This window comes from Delphinapterus leucas, chromosome 9, assembly GCF_059928025.1.
Source record: "Delphinapterus leucas isolate spDelLeu-1000000601 "Yukka" chromosome 9, BTC_Dleu_Yukka2, whole genome shotgun sequence".
NCBI classification, from domain to species: Eukaryota; Metazoa; Chordata; class Mammalia; order Artiodactyla; family Monodontidae; genus Delphinapterus; species Delphinapterus leucas.
The window spans coordinates 82,584,986-82,604,406 of record NC_143137.1 but is presented as its reverse complement, the minus strand read 5'-3'; the positions used below and the strand labels follow the sequence as shown (position 1 = coordinate 82,604,406).

Sequence of the window (19,421 nt, the reverse complement as noted above, 5' to 3'; positions counted from 1 at the left end):
CCACAAGAAACACTCATTTAGGCTTTGAATGGCATTCAGTGGATAATATCAAGTTTTCTAAATGAAGTGGCCTATGTAAGCACCTTCGTGTCAGGTGCAAATAGATAATCAATATTCTTATATTAAGTACAATAATGTATCAGGGGATATCCATAGCAGCTGCCCAAGGCCCAATTAGGAGAAAACGAGTTTGGGGACTTTAGTTCATTCAAAGCGATTTTTGTGGTTAAAAAATCTAATCCCTAAAAGGATTTATGAAGACAAAATTATGGAGTCAATTATTCAAGAACCAGGGAGCCACAGTATATACTATTCCTGTCTTCCTTACCAGACTTTGAACTTCTTAAGGGTCTGGAATATATATATTGCATCTTCCATGCCTGGAATGTAGAATGTACTAAATAAGTGTTTCTAGAATAAATGTACGATTTCTTTTTCACTTCGCTTATTGCAGTAATGTTCTCCATTTTTCTCCATTTCCCCCTATTTCCCAAGCACCTTTTGCCCCTTGGCCTAGATATTGAATATGTTTCATCATATTTTAAATAGACCTAGTCAGAGGTTCCCATGATAATCTCTGCCACAAGCATGTTGGCCAAGGTGCCAGGGCATCAGGAGGCGTGCCAGCACATTGCATAAGTGCCTGGATCATGTAATCAGATACTGTGACATGGAACAAAGTGAGCAGGGGAAGCCAAAGAAGTAAGACAGAGTGAAAGGGGAAAGGAGAAAACCAGAGAACTGCTACGACAATGCACTAGAAGCAGGGGAGGCTGTCGGATTCTTCTGCAGCCATGCTGTCAGAGAGTTTACTGATAGAGAAAGGTTGAAATAAAATCCAGAATCTAAGTGTGAGAAGAGTTATTAGACCACTCGATCGAAGATCAAAGACAAGAAATAGACATTTCCTTTTGTGGCACAGAGCTTGTGATCGCCCTAGTATAGCTGGGACACACAAAGCTATGGTAGAGGCCGGGATCACTCACTAATACTGTTTGTACTTCATTTTTCTCTGAAATTTATTACAGATTTTGTTCCAAGGGATTATAGAAGAAATAAGAAAAGTTTTAGAATGTATTTGAATGCAATCTATGAAATGTCATTTGTTTTAAAAATCTGAAAGGAAAGGGATTTCACTTCATAGCGCATTTTCCTCATTTTAGGCACTATCGTTTTCTGCTTACCCTCAAGTGATTGTTTTCTAATACTCTTGCATATTTGGCAAAAAATTGATAAACAATACACTGTAATTTTATATACAGTAAAGATTAGAAAATGATTGTGGTAAGGGGTGCCTGGTGAAGACACTAACATCTCTACATGTTCCTGTAAAAGAGCCTTGAGGTGATATTTTTTCAAATCATCTTGTTCAAACTTTGCTCTCAGGAACCTTAATGTCACCACTTACCTGTACCCAAGATTTTCTAAATAGTTTTAACATTACAGAAAGAAATGTTCTGGGAGCAGGTGTGTAAGAGATGTCTGGATGTCAGATAATTTAGGATCTGAGCTCATTCTGTTTATTTACAGCTTGATAACTCTAGGGAGGAAATGTATTCCCTTTTTATTTACAGGATCTCCCAGGTGAAAGACAATTGTTCTTAGGTCATTCTCCCAGCTCTTTCAATCAAAGTTCTTGGACTTAAAACTGATTTTTTTTCCCCAAAGCTGTATATATCTTGGAGGAGGTAGATGATTTTGGAGAAGAAGGTACAAGATAGAAAAAAGGGTACACAGGCTATGAAGTGATTTGACATGCTATTTCTTGTAAAAGTCCTTAAGGAATCTTCACTTGCATGATCAGCTTCCCCAAACTGAATGAATACTAACTTTACACTGAATTAATACTCATAAAGTAGTTATAAAAAAAACCATAGAATATTGTTTATGAGGCACTGTTGGTTCTATTTCTTATTCTACTATAAGTAGATAAACATTTTTCTTTCTTAGACTCTTACATAAACTAAGAATATAAGTGTAATTCTGGCAGGTAGCATAAAGTGACATTTCCTTGGAAAAATATTTAAACCATAGCATTCATACTGTCTTTTCATACTTTTTATTTTTTAAAACTAATATTTTGGGGTTTTTATTGTGTTAAAGATGAGCATGTTCCTTAAATGTAATTAGGGAAATACTTAAAAATGAAAAACATATATATCTATTATTTGTTCCACTAACTAAAGGTGACCACTCTAAAGGTTTTGTATATTTTCTTCCAATGAAAAGCCTATTTCTTAAGAGTAGCACTTACTGATGATCAGTTATTGTAAAGTATCAGAAAATTAAGAAATCCAGTGTTATTAATTAGGATTTGAAAGAAATGATAGAAATAAAATAGTCATACTTAACTAAATTTATCATGACAACTTAGTTCTCATTCATTTAGGCTTTGCATCTATTGGATTCATTTTTTTCTTCTGATTGGAGTATTTTCTGATGTTCTAAATATCTATTATTATGGTTCATTTTGACCACTATTCCTAGATATTATCATAGCAAATATCTATAGAGCATAGTAAAACAAAACAAAACAAGACAAAAACAAAAACAAAAACCACCCTTGATTCTGATTTCAGGCCCTTCACACATCTCAATTTCAAAGTTATATAGTGATAAGTCCAAGGCCAAATTTAGAATCCATGTAACCCACAATCTAACCTTCAGGGGCCCAGGATTCATAGCTCTTGCTCAGAGCTGAGGAAGAGTGGTCCTTGGTTTTAAAAGAAGGTGGGTTGGGGCAGCTGAGTATTGGGAAATCACCCAAGTGACAGTGTTTGGAAAACATAGATTCATGGGTGATCCATTAAAAATTCATTTCCTGTTCCAGAACTGTAGTTGTAAGGGTAAAGACAATAACAGACAACCAACATAAGGAAGGATGTTATTATCAAAGTAGATTTTGACACCTGACGAGTGGCTATTCTAATAGCAATGGTAATGAGCAATGTCTGGCTAATATATAGGATAGTTTCCTCATCTCATAGATTACCTGCACTATAGTGTTCTTTTCAAAGGAGACGTCATGAGGCTTAAGTGAGATGGTTAATGAGTTAGTTCTGTGACTGCTAAGTAGCTTTAAGGTGGGGTGTAGCAGCAGGGGCAGGAGTGGTAAAAGAGTGGTTATAAACTGCACATTGAAGGAACATCAGTCAAAAGTTATACCTTGAGACCTAAACTCAGTGTAGTATAGAGACCAGGAGTTAGTGATGGAGCTGTTCACTCATAGCTGTGGAACCTTGAGGAAGACATTTAAGTTTCCTCCTCTGTCATATGTGACTTGAGTTTGCACTATTAATATGCATTCACCATGAATAAATTGCTTTATGTATATGTGTCCGCCAGTCTGGATTTTATGGTCACAAGTCATCAGAAGAGTTTTTCTTAAAATTCAGCCTTACTGTGCAAAGTGCAAACATAAGAAGTCACTAAGAATGGCTTGACATTGGAGAGAATTCTGAGATCCAAGAGGAGAGATCGTTTAGCTTGATCTTAAAACTAAACTTTAAAATTGCTTGATTGTGCAATAGGAAATCCTTATACATGAGGGAGACTCACTGTGCAGGATTCTGATAGAACAGATGATCAGGTTTCAATCAAAGTATTGATTGATAATTGATATTATCAATAATTGATATTCCCTTAAAGTATTGGTAAATCCATGTATTCAAAAATATTATTGAGCATCCACTATGTTCTAGACATAGTGACGACTATGAAGCCACAATCACTTCCTTCCAGAGGCTTCTAATTTAGTGGATAATGATAATTAATAACACAAAACAGCATTCATTAATTTTCAAATGAGTGTCACTGACAGTAAATTCTCCAGGAGTTCATCAGAAGAAACAATCTCTTTGAATAGAGGGGCTCATAAAGTTTCTCTGCTTCCTGACAGTATTTTGTCCAGCCTCATGGGAAGCGAAATGTTCAGCTAAATGTAATTCTTCCCCAAGGAAAACCAGCTGGTGTTTATATAGAATTCCTTTTGGCTTTATTATTGCCATAAGCAACTTCTTCTTTATTTGTGTTTTATAGCATGGCTGGGAGCAGCAACAAACAAATGAAGAATAAGTAATATTCCCTGAACATATTTCATTTGTGTCTTTTAAAAACATATTTTTTAGGCCATGATGCAAAATTACTAGAAGTTTCTATTACCTGACTAAATGTGAAAAATTTTCTTGAAAAGGAAACTCTTACATCTCATAAGAAGTACAGAAAAACATCAAGCCTACTGGCAAACTAAATAATGTGAAGGTTTATCTAGGACCTAGGTTCTTGGTGAAAGAAAAACGAAGTTGCTTTGATAATACGTCTTGATCATTCTCTTACATTGCAGTTGTATAAATACATTAAAAAAAATTTTTAAGCCACCAGAACAGATAACCTAACTGTCCTTCCTGAGGGAAACCATGATAGAAAAGCATATGTATCGTGCTGTTTGTAAGGTAGTTATTCAAAGGACTGCAAAAGAAAGTTTGTGAATTCATAGAATGATGAATGGAAAGTTAGATGATGGCAGTAATGTTCATTGACTCCATGAAATCATTCAGAGGCCTACACTGAGATACCTCACATAATGTAGGGATATAATATCTTTTCTAATTTTTATGTACCATATCTAAATGCTTCTTCTTATAGTTTCTAGAGGATATCTAAGTGTTGATCAGTGATTCAAGACAAGTGACACAAGTGTTGATACTCTCCTCAGGATATTTGCAAGCTCCTTACAGATTAGATTGCTGTGCAAGTTACTGATTTTCTCCAGTTTCTTCCTGTGAAGTTGGGAATGAAATCCTGATCATGGGAAAGGAGGAAGGGGATCTAGAAATCTGATTTAGTTGTATGGTCTGGAAAGATTTTCAAAGATGGGGAAGGGAGGCTGGGTTTAGGTAGGAGAAAAGGAAGATGGAGTGTCACTGGTCACATACACCTTTTGTTCTTAGGGCTTCTATAATGCTCATTGGAGCGTGGGAAGGTTTGCTAATATCATTGGGTGAGCTCAGCTAGTTCACTCATAGAGCCAGTGCTGACATGGCTCAAAAATGTAAAGTGGGTGACTTTTGTCCTCAGAGTATGGCAAGCCTACCCTTTAATGGCTCTTGTCACCTTGGTAGCACACTAATCTCTCAATTGCCTATTCTGGTCCCCAGGAACACGTATTCTTACATGGCTCATTGAACTAATTTGTGCAGTAAATTTTCATGGAAAGCTTTCAGTGTGACAGGCTCTGTGCTAAACAAGGGTAAACTCACTAATGCTGGCAAAAAAAACTGAACCAAACCTCCAAGGGAATTTGTATTACAATGTGACAAACCCCTAGGTGACATTAAGGCAATGGAATAGAATTCTCATTTGAGGTATCATCAAGAAGAGTAGAGTTGACATTTTTAGGTTCAGTGATTTATATCATCTCTCTGATCCTACAGATTTCTTAACACTATAGCATACTATTGTGAAATAGATCTACAGTGTCTTCTGGCTCGTGGATTGGCATGCGTACAAAACCAACATACAGTTCATAACTGTTTTTTCCTGGTGACCCCAGACCTTGGTCTTTGTGACTTTAATCTAATCTCTGACTTAGGGTCAAACTCCCAGCATTTACATAACCATTTATTTTGTATGAGTCCTCCATGTTTCCCTTTGTTTTCATCAAGGCCTTTAGGACTGAAGATCCAAAATTATTTGCTGTCCAAATGGCAAAATGGTGATAAACATTGAAGCTGGGGGATGGTCATACAAGGTCGTTATACCCTTATTTCCACTTTTGAAAAGTTCAAAAGAAAGTCAAAAGACAAAGAAAACCATAATAGAAGTGATTTTCAGATATTGTGTATGAGAACCAGATGAGTATGAAATTGATGTTTAACTTTACAGGAAGACAGAAGTTTAGAGAAAGACTCACAGGCCTAACTGTGCTACCTCTGTCCATCAAAAACCTCAAGGATTTTCTGCTTTAAGAAGTTGTGTGCAATCAAGTCTTTATATGAAAGACTGTCAGTCTCTAATCATTTCTAAGTTTCCTTGATGGAGTGGTGTCATATAAATCTTGGTCAACAGGCCTTGGAATCTTAACTGCTAAATTCACCAGTTTCTATGTTGTGGTCATTGTTGTTAACTTACATTTAAAATTCTACAGGTCTGCATTTCTTTTTTAACATATCACTAACGTTAGGGACCAGATGTTTCCTCTAGATCAGGGTAGGGCTTCTTAGTTGCTTCCCTTGTTTTTCTTATAATATACATCTTCCACGAGGTTGTTTTAGAGACATTACAGTGTAGAGTCCTTGAGCTGGAAGCTTGGAATAGTGTCTCAGGGACAAGGAAGGAAGCTCTAAGAGAAAAATATGGTGGAAAAGGAAGCAAGCACAGTGTATGGATATACCAGATGAAGCTAAAAAAAAAAAAAAAATTCTCACAACTTGTTGAACTGTGATCTTAATGTAGAAGGAAAAAATACCTTACGGGGAAACATTCCAATCTGCTTTCTTAGGTTATTTTAATATTCAGATAAACTTTTAATAATTTTCTTTTAGAATATGACTATTTCCATGGCTTAATGTTCTCATTGTATCATTAAATTTTATATTATATATCATTTAGCGGGAAAACAAAATACTGGCAATGTCATTCACTATGCTTCTTTTGATGTAACTTTTGTTCCATGTGATCAAATAGAATATATGCACCATCAAAAGGCATTCAGGATTATACTGGCTGCTACAAAAACCAAGTTCCTCAGGTCCTGTAAGTTATTATCTTTCTGTTGCATTTTACAGTTGATAAAATTAACATTTAGAGAGGGTAAGTAGCCTATGCTCACACATCTCAAAGTGGGAGAATCGTACTCCCATTATAAGCACTCCCAGATCTCCTGATTCAGAACTGTTTAATTTTCAAGGGATCCCATTAGTGAAAAGCACTTTTGTTTCCTTTGACAATAAAAGAAACATAGCCTTTAAAAATATATATTCCAGGTTTTTTCCCTCAGCTTTTCAAAAGTCTTCTACAGAAGATGTAAATGAATCTCAACCAGGTTGTCATTTGATTTTCAAATGTGTTGAATGGTTGAGTGCTGAATTTTATCTTATCTCATTAGATAAAATTCAGTGGTGGTTACATAATGTTTTTACCTTAAAAACTACATTATTTCTTAAGAACCTATTCGATTTAGAAACAGGATATTTCCAAAAGAAAAAAATGACAAGACAGTATCTTTTTTTTTCTTCTTTAAAGTAGGTCTCATTGAAACTGTGATGAGGAACCATGTCACTAGGGAAAAAGAGTCATTAAATTTTGTTTGTTTTGCATACATGCCAATTCACAACTCAGAGGAAACTGGATTTATTTTGCTATCAAGTAACTTTATAGACATATACACAGTATATAAACAGATTCTTACAACGCCTTTAAATATTCAAATATCTCTTTTGAAATGCATTTTAATAGGTGATAAATGAATTCAGGAGACCTATCTAGACTTCATTTTTAACCCCCAAACTGTACACAAGCTGATCATTTGAAGCACCATCTGAGTGTCGAGAAAGAAGAATGATTTTTCCAAGGTCCAAGACCTCATTGAAAATATCCCACTCAGAAATCTGGGAAACCCTATTTGCCAATGGCATGAGGCTAAGCAAAGCATAAGATAAAGCTGAGATCAATATTCCAGGCAAAGCACCTATGAACACTACATCCAGTGATGAAGCTTAAAGTTAAAATCAGAAGTATTCAGAGCTGGATGAGAGAATGTCATGAACACAGACTGGAAATGAGCAATGTCATGAACGCAGACTGGAAATGAGCAAACAGACTGGAAATGAGCAATGTCGAACACAGGTTGGAAAGGAGCCAACAGGTCTGAGTTTCACAGGCTGTCTGAGCTGAGCAGCAGAGTTCAGGTGCCAGTGATGCAGACTAATTTCTCCCATGTTCTGAATGGAAATCTATGCTAGTGATTAGATGCAGTGATTTAGCAAAATTCTCTTTGCTGGGCTTCCCTGGTGGCACAGTGGTTGAGAGTCCGCCTGGTGATGCAGGGGACGCGGGTTCGTGCCCCGGTCCGGGAAGATCCCACATGGCACGGAGCGGCTGGGCCCGTGGGCCATGGCTGCTGGGCCTGCGCGTCCGGAGCCTGTGCTCCGCAGTGCAAGAGGCCACAGCAGTGAGAGGCCCGCGTACCACACACACACACAGAAAAATTCTCTTTGCTTTCTGCTGGGCTCTTTTTCCATCAGAAATAATAACCTATGTTCTCAATGAAGGCCTCAGACCTCCTAACTATCCCCCCACCTCCACCCCACACACAAATCAGGCTATTTAAACTGGAAGTAAAAGGAAAGAAATTACATTATTGCGTGTTCAACAATTTCTTAGCAGCTGCCTGCTGGAAGGTTTGTGGCAGTTACATCAGGCATATCACATAAAGTTTATATTCAATAACTTGTAGTGTCTTCAGTCACTGAAAAATGCATGGTAGGTCCCCACTGAGTGTATTGCCACTCTCTGTGCTAGCTGTTGAAATATTATTTAGGGGAACATTAAAGAAAAAATATTCTCAGGTTTCAGAGTCATGTTGTGTCTCAGAACAAAAAGTCACCCAAGGAAAAGTTGCAGGGGTCCAGGGTTAAAAAACATACTAGTGATTCACATCCAATGCACAGCAGAATGAGCCATCATGGGAATGATACATTTAGAAAACTGATAGGATCGCAAAAAAATGGTTCCACAGTTCCATGGCTACAGGGGATCCATTTAGTTTTCAGACCTTTGACCTTTGCTCAAACGATGACCTAGTTAGTCTTCTATGCTTTGGCCTTTATATTTTGTCTCTTTCGACTAACAGCCATGTAGTAAATCTACAGTCATTCCATAAAGTTTCCCATTTATATCTGTGCACTTTCAAATATAATTTGATATGGCCTCCGTTCCAGCAGAATGATCACTGCTTCATTATGCCATTTTAACCACGATCAGCAATTGTAGACAACAGTGTCCTTTGAGTACTGTGTATAAGTTAGTCAATCTATCTATTTGTACTTGAAAAGGCAAAAATAAAACAAAGCAAATAACTTCTAGAAAAAAAGCAAAATAAAAACCTCATCAGAGATACATGAAATAAAGAACAGAAAGCTGTTATTGGTGTCATATACCCTTAAAGGTATCTTATCTACAAATGAACAGGCAAAAGTTAAAACTGAATTTAGCTCACGTCTTTCAGGAATGTATTACTGGAGTGCCAAAATTCGATAATAAACAAGTATGATCAGCAAACATACAGGCTTTCATTATCATCTAATAAAAGAGACTATTGTGATATGTTATGTAATTTTTAAACAGTTACTTGAACTTTACCTCATACAAAAATACAAAAACATTCTCTTATATAATATTATTATTAGGTCTTTAGGCTTTATGGCAAAACTGTTTCTTGTACCCTTATAGTTATGACTGATTTCTGGCTACTTGTTGAGTCTCCAGCTGAATCATGGACAGGACCAGTGATGTGACCTGAACTCAGTAATAAGGTACATAAACTTGACCTGGCTATCCCTTATCTCCCTCTAGTAGTAAGTTGTTATAAACTATTTACTAAAATAAAAATACTCTTTACATGTATGTAGGTGATACTCAGGAAATGGTGTGGCAAAGAATATTCAATTTATATGCTTAGAGTTCTAAGGTAAAAAACAGAAATTTGGTACTTGAATGCCAGTATGTGATTAAGGAAATAGAATATCATGGAGAGTAATGGATCGCAAAATTTAGCATAATAATAACAGCAATATCAGGGCAAAAGGTAGTACAGGCATCTTGAATATCATTCTAATGTTCTTTATTACTCTCCTGAGATACTTATAATTTTCAAGGAGAATAATGGGAGTTAAAAATAGCAAAGCAAAAAAAAAAAAAAAAAGGAAAGCAAAGGGAATGTATGAGCCAAGATAATACAGAGATTAAATTCTACCAACTTCTTTCATAAATCTTTGTTATCTTCACAGTCCCTGAATGGATACTTTGGCCAAGCATTGAACTGCTTCTGTGATCAGCAAACATACAGACTTTCTTTTCCTTTTTTTCCCCATTTAAAAATTATCTCCTACTTCTTGAGTTGGCAGAACGTCAGGCAAATTGATTGCCCGTCTATTTTCTGTACACATCCCACATCTTTAAGGACCTCAGAATTTTTCTTAACATTGTGTGCCCTACCTAGAAGCCCTTTTTTCCGCCTTTTCCACTTGTTCAAATCCTACTCATTTTCCAAAGCTTAACATAATAACGTGCTATCTCTGCATTTCCTTATCTCTCTCTGAGGTCTCAAAGCAAGTTAGCTATGCATATCCTATGATTGTAAAACTAGCTACCTATCTATTACTGTAAAGCAGTTTTTCCAACCACTGAGTTAAAATATTCATGGATTAACAATGATAAAGATGGTAAATGTGTCCATTTCTATTTCAATTTTAAAATCAATTTGAAATATAACTGCTTAAAAGAGGAAAAAAAACCAGTTTGAGGTCTCAAACACTGTCAAATGAATACCCATTCAGTTTATCAAAACTGAACAATGCCAGCTGAAAGGAAGAGCTTTAAACTCTATTCAGTTTTAAACTACCATTATTCTTATTTTTAAAACTATTTTATAAATCATTGATTAAAGATATTGAGAGACCTAAGGGTATTGAAAATCAGAGGTGAAAGTAGAAGTAAGGAAGTTTGTATATCTGCAAATTTGCACCAACACCATCTTTATCAGGTTTGAAAAGTGCATTCAGGCAATTCACATTTCGATAAAGAAGAAAGAGTCGTGTCTGGAAATTCAAGATCAGTAACCAAAGAAAATATATGTGTCACATATATTTAATCTTTTACTTGTTAGGTACAAAAGCAAGACACATCCAAATAGTGTTATTGATGTAGAAGTGTTTTCATAAAGCAGCCTCTAACCTTCTTTCTTATCTCATAATTAAGAAATTAAATAATTAATAGAAATATAAAAAATAGTATGATATAGTTTAAAAGTATGAAATACAAAAAGTCAAATATAAATTAAGGAAACGTTTTTGTCCATATTTGATGACAAAAAAATTGTTAAATTTCAGGTCATCTTTCACTATATATTTTGTACTGAAACACAATACATTAAAACTTTAGTTTATGCATTAACAAATTAAACTTCTTATTACTTAATTATTTGGAGGTAAAATTTCCTTTCTTAGTAGGAAAAATCAAATTTAGTTTTCTATTATGGCTATATTAAAGAATACACAATCCTTAATAATTTCCTAATATAATTAGAAATCTGACTCTTCATATCATTAAAAATGAATAAAATTTTTTAACATGACAGGCTATAGATATAACTATGAAAATGGGTCACAGGTCTGAAAAGGTTTGGAAATGTTAGTTGATAAAAATAATTAAAAACTGAATATAATAAATTAATACTTTATATTCACTTAGAAATGTGATATATAAATAAATCAATAGATGAATAAATACATGAATTAGAAGGAGGAGGGAAGAGCAAGATTTGTTAGAGAAGAAATTGATTGTAAAACCAGACAGACCTGGTTTGAATTTTTAAAACTGCCACTTATGAGCTATAGGTCCTTAGGAAAGATATCCTACCAAAAGTCTTTGAGCACAAGTTAATTATAAAGATAATAGACATGGCAGTTCCAGTAATATACCTACCTATGCAGTAGTCCTTATGCAAAGTTTTTATCCCATTCTTTTCTTGCTCTACTTTTGAGTGTAGTTTCAGCCTGCATGTGGTATACATGTGGCTTCAACCTGTGTTGAAATGTTCAGGAGAAAGACACAAATCCTAGAAGTTAGTATTTCTTCCCAGCTTTCTTTTGTGTAATCCTCATTTATCCAAATTCAATTGCATTTTTTCCCACTGTTCTTTGATATCATCCATTACTTTCCTAGATGAGATGGAGGACTAAAAGACTAAGACTAATCTTTTAGTCCTCCATCTCATCTACCTTTTATAATACATTGTACCAAACGTTAAAAAAAATTTATAAAATTCAATCTAATAAACAATAATCATTCATCTAATTAAGGGAGGGAATTAGATATTATCACCTAGATATTTTTCATAAGCTCAGATAATCTTCTTCTCATGCCTAAACCTCAAAGTCAGCAGCACCATTCTAGTTTCTTCTGTTATATTTGGCTGGAGAGATCTGTGGATTGGCCAAGAGATTGTAGAAGTCTCAGTTCTCTCTGTTCTCCTCCATTATTTCCCACAAACATATCTGAGAATGCTGTTCTAAAAAGAGGAAATGGATTGAAATTACATTTAAATGTTGACTATCAAATAACAAAATATATCTATAATGACTGGAATTTTAGGATCAAAAGTTTCATTAGAATAAGAACGTATGTCTTAAAATGATGCAGTATGAGAGACTCTACGGCTGGCTTTCACGTAGTCATCTGCCATGTTTTGAGAGGATCACATATAGCTAGGACCTGAAGGCAGCCTCTAGTAGCTGTGGACAACACCTAGCCAACAGTAAGCAAGGAAGCAGGAATCTCAGTCCTACAACCACAAGGAACTCACTTTTTCCAGCAAACATACGAGTGTAGAAGATGACCTCAAGCCTCAAATGAGAAAGTAGCCCAGCAGAAACTGTGTGAAACTGTGAGAAGAGAGTTCAGCCACTCTATGCTCGAACTACATACAGAACTGTGAGATAATAAATGGGTGTTGCTTTAAGCCACTAAGTTTGTTATGAAGCAATATAAAATTAATATGATAGGGGTTTTTTTTTGTTGTTGTTGTTGCATTAATTCCCATTGTTTCTTATATTGAAACAAATAACCTGAAAGCTATTTCTGGGACTAAAGACTTTCCATTCCCCACAGAAATTCTTTCATGGAATTAAGGGTTCCATGTTAAATCTTAAACATTTTAGTTGCAGGTTAATGCCATAAATAAATATATAAAAATAGTTTATTCAACTAGTCAGCAAATATTTCTGGTATGCCTTCTACATGTTGGGTACTCTTCTAAGCAATGTGGAATATGGCAGTGAACAAGAGAGTGAAAATTCCCTGGCCCCAAGGACTTTACATCTTCATATAATATATATTAAAGATTTTAAAAATACCAAAGAAAGATATGATAAAATCAAGTAGCATAATAAATGCAACAAAGTGGAGTTAGAAGATAAGAGTATGATGAGAGATTGCTGTTTTAAATACATTGGACACTAGAGAGAGAACATTTGAGCAGAGAAGCTGAATAAAGAGGGGGAACAGAACCAACACACAAATATCTGGGAGAAGAGGGTTTCAGGTCAAGGGAACAGCCGGTGGAAGGTCCAGAGGCAGGATGTGTTTTGACGTGTTCCAGAAAGGCCAGAGTGGTGTGAGCAGAGTGAATGAAGTAGAACATAGTAAGAGATAAAGGTGGAGGAGAAGTCAATGGCCAGCCATGTGAGGTCTTTTAGATTCTGAACCTTTGAAGGTATTTTCTACTTCTGAACCTTTTGTTAGAACTCTTTGACGACACTGTCCATTTTAATGTATATCTCTTTTAAAGATCTAGTAATCAAGTTATCTTAAAATTTGGTTCATGAAGAAATTTGATGCCTTCTGAAGGACTGCTAAGTTTTCTTTTATGATGAGAGTTTTAAAACACATAACAGTACCCTTGTGGTCATGGCTGCCAGGAGACACCAAGCTTGGGCTTGAGTGAACGAATGTTCCTCAGCTAAGGTTTTGGGTAAACTCATCTCCGCTCCTTCACGATTTTTTTTATTTGTCTCACATCTTCATTAATTTTCTGTCATTTATTGTTGCTTTAAATACCTTTTGGAAATAGGTATAATACAAAAAAGACCAAACCTGCCAATCAGAGGTCTTTCTATCTAAAACTATGATTCATATGACATCCATTTATTAAACAATTGGTTAGTATTTAGAGACTATGGATTAAATTAAATGAATAAGCCCTCAATTCCATCAAAGAGATAAATTTGTATGCTAAGTATAATAAAATAAGTTTTAAACTTACAGGGAATTAAAGTCTCATATAACACTCTGGGAGGTCAGTTCATGAAGAGCTTTTGTTGGCTAAGGGGAATTGAAGAAGAAATCACAGAGAGGAGGAGCTTGAAGGAAGACTCCTGCTGATTATGGTGAGACTCATTATACACTGAACAGTACTAACTGGTGTCATTCACATTGTATACGTGATATATATATAAATGTGATGTATTATATATGATATAATATATGTACATATATAATGGCAATTTTCTTGTAGGGTACTTCAAAGTATTTTGAAGAAGTGTTCCTTTCATTTGCACAAAGTAACCACATAGGCCAATAGTAGCACAAACAGTAATTTTTAAACATGAAGGTATCCATTAATTCCAGTTCAATTTGTCTGGGATGAAGAATGAACATGTTATGTTTTTTAAAGCTTTCAGTGTCCACACCATGTTAAGGATCATTGAATTTGGAGAGTAACATTTAGGTAGAGAATTGAAAATTCTAGATAGAGGAAATATTTAAAGCAGTGGAAAATGCAAGAAAAAATGCAGAGAATATTTCATTGAAGAATAGACTTCATGCAGGAATAGGAATAATAGTTGAGAAACTTCTGTACTGGTCTAAGGAGTTTAAAGTTCACTCTCTAGGAAATGGGTACTATTAATGTTTTATTTTAAATAAATAAATCATAAAATCAAATTTGGGTTTTAGAAAGATTACCCTGAAAGCAGTGAGAAGGATAAATGAGAGGGGAGTATTTCTGCATGCAGAAAAATCAATCAGGAGACCATGGTAATGGTTAAAGGTAGGTGGTGATTGAAACCTGACTTAGGTAGAGGCAGTGAAAACAAAACACAGGAGACAAATAGAAAATATATGGCGAGGTTAGAGTTGTTAGGAATTGGAAGATGATTGGGTGTATGGGGAACGGTTTTAGGCTGGGTAACAGGAGGTATGGTGATGTAATTTTACAGAGATGAAGAACACAGATGTAGAGGTAGGAAAGGGGAGATGTGTTTACGGCAGCAGGGTAGAGATGTGCACGGAAGGTTGATGTGCAGTTACATCACAGTGAGTCAATCAAAACACGGTGTTTAAGAGCTTAAGACCTGGAGCCATGGAGATCTGGGCCCAAATCTGGCTACTCGGAGCACTGTAACAGTGAAGTAAGTTATTTAACTTTACTAAACTTTCATTTAAATGTGTAAAATGGTAAATATTAGTTTTATATCCAGAATTTTTAAAAAAGTGAGTTAATAGAGACACTTTACTAGTGTATAGAGAATTCTCAAAACTGCTAAGTAAATTTACTATTAGGGTAGAATTTAAGGGTAAAAAATAAAGTTGGGGATTAACTGTGCAGAGGTGCTAAATCGAGCCCATAGAGTAGCATACATTGCCCAGGAAGAGAAGGTACAGGAAGAAAAGAGAATGGATAAGACTAGAACATAGAAGATACCTATTTTGAGAATGCAGATAGACCAAGGGGAACACAAAAATGGACAGGGAAAGGACAATCAAGAACATGGTATGAAGAATTTATGCAGAAACAGAGGAATCCTATTTGAAGTGTGATCTAAGGGCTGGAAATCTTGGTTCTAGAGCTTTGTTAGTACATTTTGATTGGTCTCAGTATCCTTCTACTTAATCTTCCCCTGTCTCTCCCAAAGAAAACAGAGCTACAGCACACTAGATAGTGTTTTGTACAATTGCTTACCAAAAAAGTACATAAGAACTGCCTGATTATTAGCTGATTATCATGTGATAACATCAAAACAAAATTTCATAAACAGAAAGTGCTACAACATGTAAGTAATAATTACAAAAAACCAAAGCTCTGTGTCTGATTTAAAAACCAGTGGGACATCTGCTTGGTTGCTACCATAATTGGCCACCAGCCTGTTGTTTTGTTGTACTAGAAGGACTTTATGTCCTGTGGATGTTACTTGCTCCTGGTCCAGGGGGACTCAAGTTTCCATTAGATTACAAGCTCTATACACAGAGCCAGATGTGTGCAAGACTCTTGCACAATTTCTAAGTCACTTAAAATTTTTTTGCTTTTAGTATTAGGTTCATTCAGTTTCCTTTAGTCCTTCCTCCATGAGAATTAATCATCTCCCTGGACTTCCAGTCTCTAAGGTGTCACTTGTGTTGTGACTCTCCCTGTGACTCTCCTTGTGAAAGCTTGGTAGGATAACCCAAACAAAAAAGATAAATTGACATTGCAATAAGCGTTCACTCCTGTTCACGTTGTACTCAGTTCCACTTAGTCATTCATTTACATAATCTGTCATTCAAGAAATGTTGTTTCAGCACCAGCTGAAATATGCCAGTTATTGAGCTAGATGTGTTCTCATATGTTAACTGAAGAATAAGTGTTCATGTTAGGGTGTAGAATAATTTCTAGTATAGCTTCAATTTAAACAGTTTATCAATTATTCTACTTCCCCTTTCCTCACATACCACAACAGCAAACTCCGTTGATTTTACCTTCTAAATATTTCACAAATCCATGTTTATTTCTCCATTTTTTTCAGTCATTTTAGGACGTTACTATTGAAGTCAGTAATAGTTGCCTTGATGGTTTCCCCGCATCCATCCTTACCTCTCTTTAGTCCATTAACCATGAAGCTATCAGAGAGCTTGTTTTTAAATGTTATTCAGATCCAATCATGTATCTCTCTTGATTAAAATTTTTCAAAGGCTTCCCATTGTTCTTAGGATAAATCCCTACAAATCCCTATGACATCTGGTTCTTCCCCAGCTCTTCTGCCTCATCTCATATTACTCTTCCCTGCCCTCTTTCATCCAGTCACATTGGTCTTCTACCATGCTCCTTCCTGACCATGGCAGCCTCCTTAGAGTTGCTGGACCCCTACCTTTGAATGCTTCCCTAATTCTTTGCCACTTAAAAGCAGCTCATTTTTAGATATTTGTGTGTGTGTGTGTGTGTGTGTGTGTGTGTGTATATGATATATATGATATACATATAAATATATGTCAGTATTTATATATGGTTGAACTAAATGGTAAATAAAGAGCCAAAGTTAATGCTCTCAAGTATCTTATTGTTTACACAAGCAGTATTTAAGACATCTTAATATATTATAATAAACTGAGATAAACAGGGATAATTTTTGAAGGAATTTACACTATGATAAGCTGAGAGGTCAGAGAGAATTCCCTAATGTATCTATATATAGGCTTCCCTGTATAATATGTATATTTATATACATATATATATAAACAATCGATATCTGCATATATCATATATATACACACATACACACATATAAACAAATGCATGCAATATATAGATGTATACATATATGCACGTGTATATACATATATAAATACATACAACGTATATATACATATACATATATGCACACATATATATACATTCAAATGTATATGTATATTAGGGAAAACTCTCTGATCTTTTAGCTTAGCTTATCACAATAAAACTTTCCTTCATTATTTATCCCACTTTATGATAATACATTATGATTTGTGAAATACTGCTTGTCTCCCTTCACTAAACAATAAGATACTGAGAGCACAAACTTTGGCCCTTTATTCACCATTTTTTCTCAGAGGAGTAGCACAATACCATACACATAAACAGAATCTCAAAGTGTTTTGCTGTTGGATGGATGAATGATTAAATGATCAACCGTCCACCTTAGAAGGGAAGAATGTTGCTTTGGAGCTATAATATTTCATTGCAAATTATATTTTTAATTAATTTTTATTGGAGTATCCTTTACACTGCAAATTATTGGTAAGGCTTTTACAACTAATGAAGATGACACTGGAAGGGAGAAAAAAATAAAGATACACAACTGAGCAGTAATTTTAGATGTCAAAGACAAGAGCACCACTCCATTAGATCATTTTTAATAGTATAGATTTCCATCAATCCTCATTACTTTTGTTTTTTTAAAAAAATATTTATTTATTTATTTTTGGCTGTGCTGGGTCTTCGTTGTTGCACGTGGGCTTTCTCTAGTTGCCTCGAGTGGGGGCTACTCGTCGTTGCAGTGCACAGGCTTCTCATTGTGGTGGCTTCTCTTGTTGTGGAGCACAGGCTCTAGGTGCACGGCCTTCAGTAGTTGTGGCACGCGGGATCCAGAGTGCAGGCTCAGTAGTTGTGGCACACGGGCTTAATTGCTCCGCGGCATGTGGGATCTTCCCAGACCAGGGCTTGAACTCATGTCCCCTGCATCGGCAGGCAGATTCTTAACCACTGTACCACCAGGGAAGTCCCAATCCTCATTACTTTGGAGGACAAACATAAAGCCAGCACTCGCCTCTAAAGTCAGCTTTGAGAGGAAATGGTGGTAAAACCTTTACCTCAAGCTGATGTTTGGAATAAAGACATTTCACACACGTATAGATTTGAGGAGAGCAAGGTAAGCAGAGAAGATTAATATTAAGACTTTTTCTCCATTGTATATTCTTTTCTCCTTTGTCACAGATTAGGTAAATCAGAAAGAGGAAAACAAATACCGTATATTAACACATATATGTGGAATCTAGAAAAATGGTACAGATGAACTTATTTGCAGGAATAGAGAAGCAGACGTAGAGAATGGACGTGTGGACATGGAGGGGGGTAAGGGTGGTGGGATGAATTGGGAGATTGGAATTGACATACATACACTACCATGTGAAAAACAGATAGCTAGTGGGAACCTGCGGTATATAGCACAGGGAGCTCAGCTCGGTGCTCTGTGGTGACCTAGATGGGTGGGATCGGGGGAGGTGAGAGGTCCAAGAGGGAGTGGATATATGTATACATATAGCTTTTTCACTTTGTTGTACAGCAGAAACTAAACACAATATTGTAAAGCAACTATACCGCAATTTAAAAAAAAAAAAAGACTTTTCCCCAGCTTTTCTGCAAGAAAATGGTCCTTACAAAGAATGTCTGAGTGAAATTATTTATTCTGTGCTAACATGGGAAAGCTAACAGACAAACAAACAGAAAAGCCTAGAAAGAAGGGTGTGTTGCTAGAATCAGTGAAAAATTAGTCCTCAAAATGTCTCAGATCCTAAATATATACTTTACGCAAGCTGATGATAATCCAAGGGCGTTTTTCAATTGTGTTTTTCCTAAAAACAAGTTAGCAAGGTTCACATGTTAAAGTATATTGGTGAATATTCTCATTGTTTTCAAGTGTGTACAGGGGTTTATGCCAAAATCTCCTAAGGCCAAAACCATTCCTTCCCTGTTATGTTACAGAACCAGGGACTCAAGAACAGATTGCTGTTAACACTTATACAGTGGACAGGAATATAAACAAAGGGGTGAATCTCTGATTTAAAACTTGAATTTTTCTGAAAGGATTTTTTTTTTTTTTTTGGCTGCTTTGGGTCTTCGTTGCTGTGCATGG

General features: G+C 35.6%; 1 protein-coding gene across 4 annotated transcripts in view; it reads left to right on the top strand.

The window, feature by feature from the left end:
• LOC111164621 (platelet glycoprotein 4) overlaps positions 1-19,421 on the top strand; it is a 148,467-nt gene that overhangs the window by 42,438 nt on the left and 86,608 nt on the right. For 3 of the 4 annotated variants that reach the window (XM_089917761.1, XM_022554383.3, XM_089917760.1), the window contains exons 3-4: positions 9,451-9,533; positions 14,044-14,165. The exons of the other annotated variant lie outside the window; for it this stretch is intronic. The gene's annotated coding sequence lies outside the window, so the exon portion shown is untranslated. The remainder of the gene's footprint in view (positions 1-9,450; positions 9,534-14,043; positions 14,166-19,421) is intronic. 4 annotated transcript variants of the gene reach the window in all.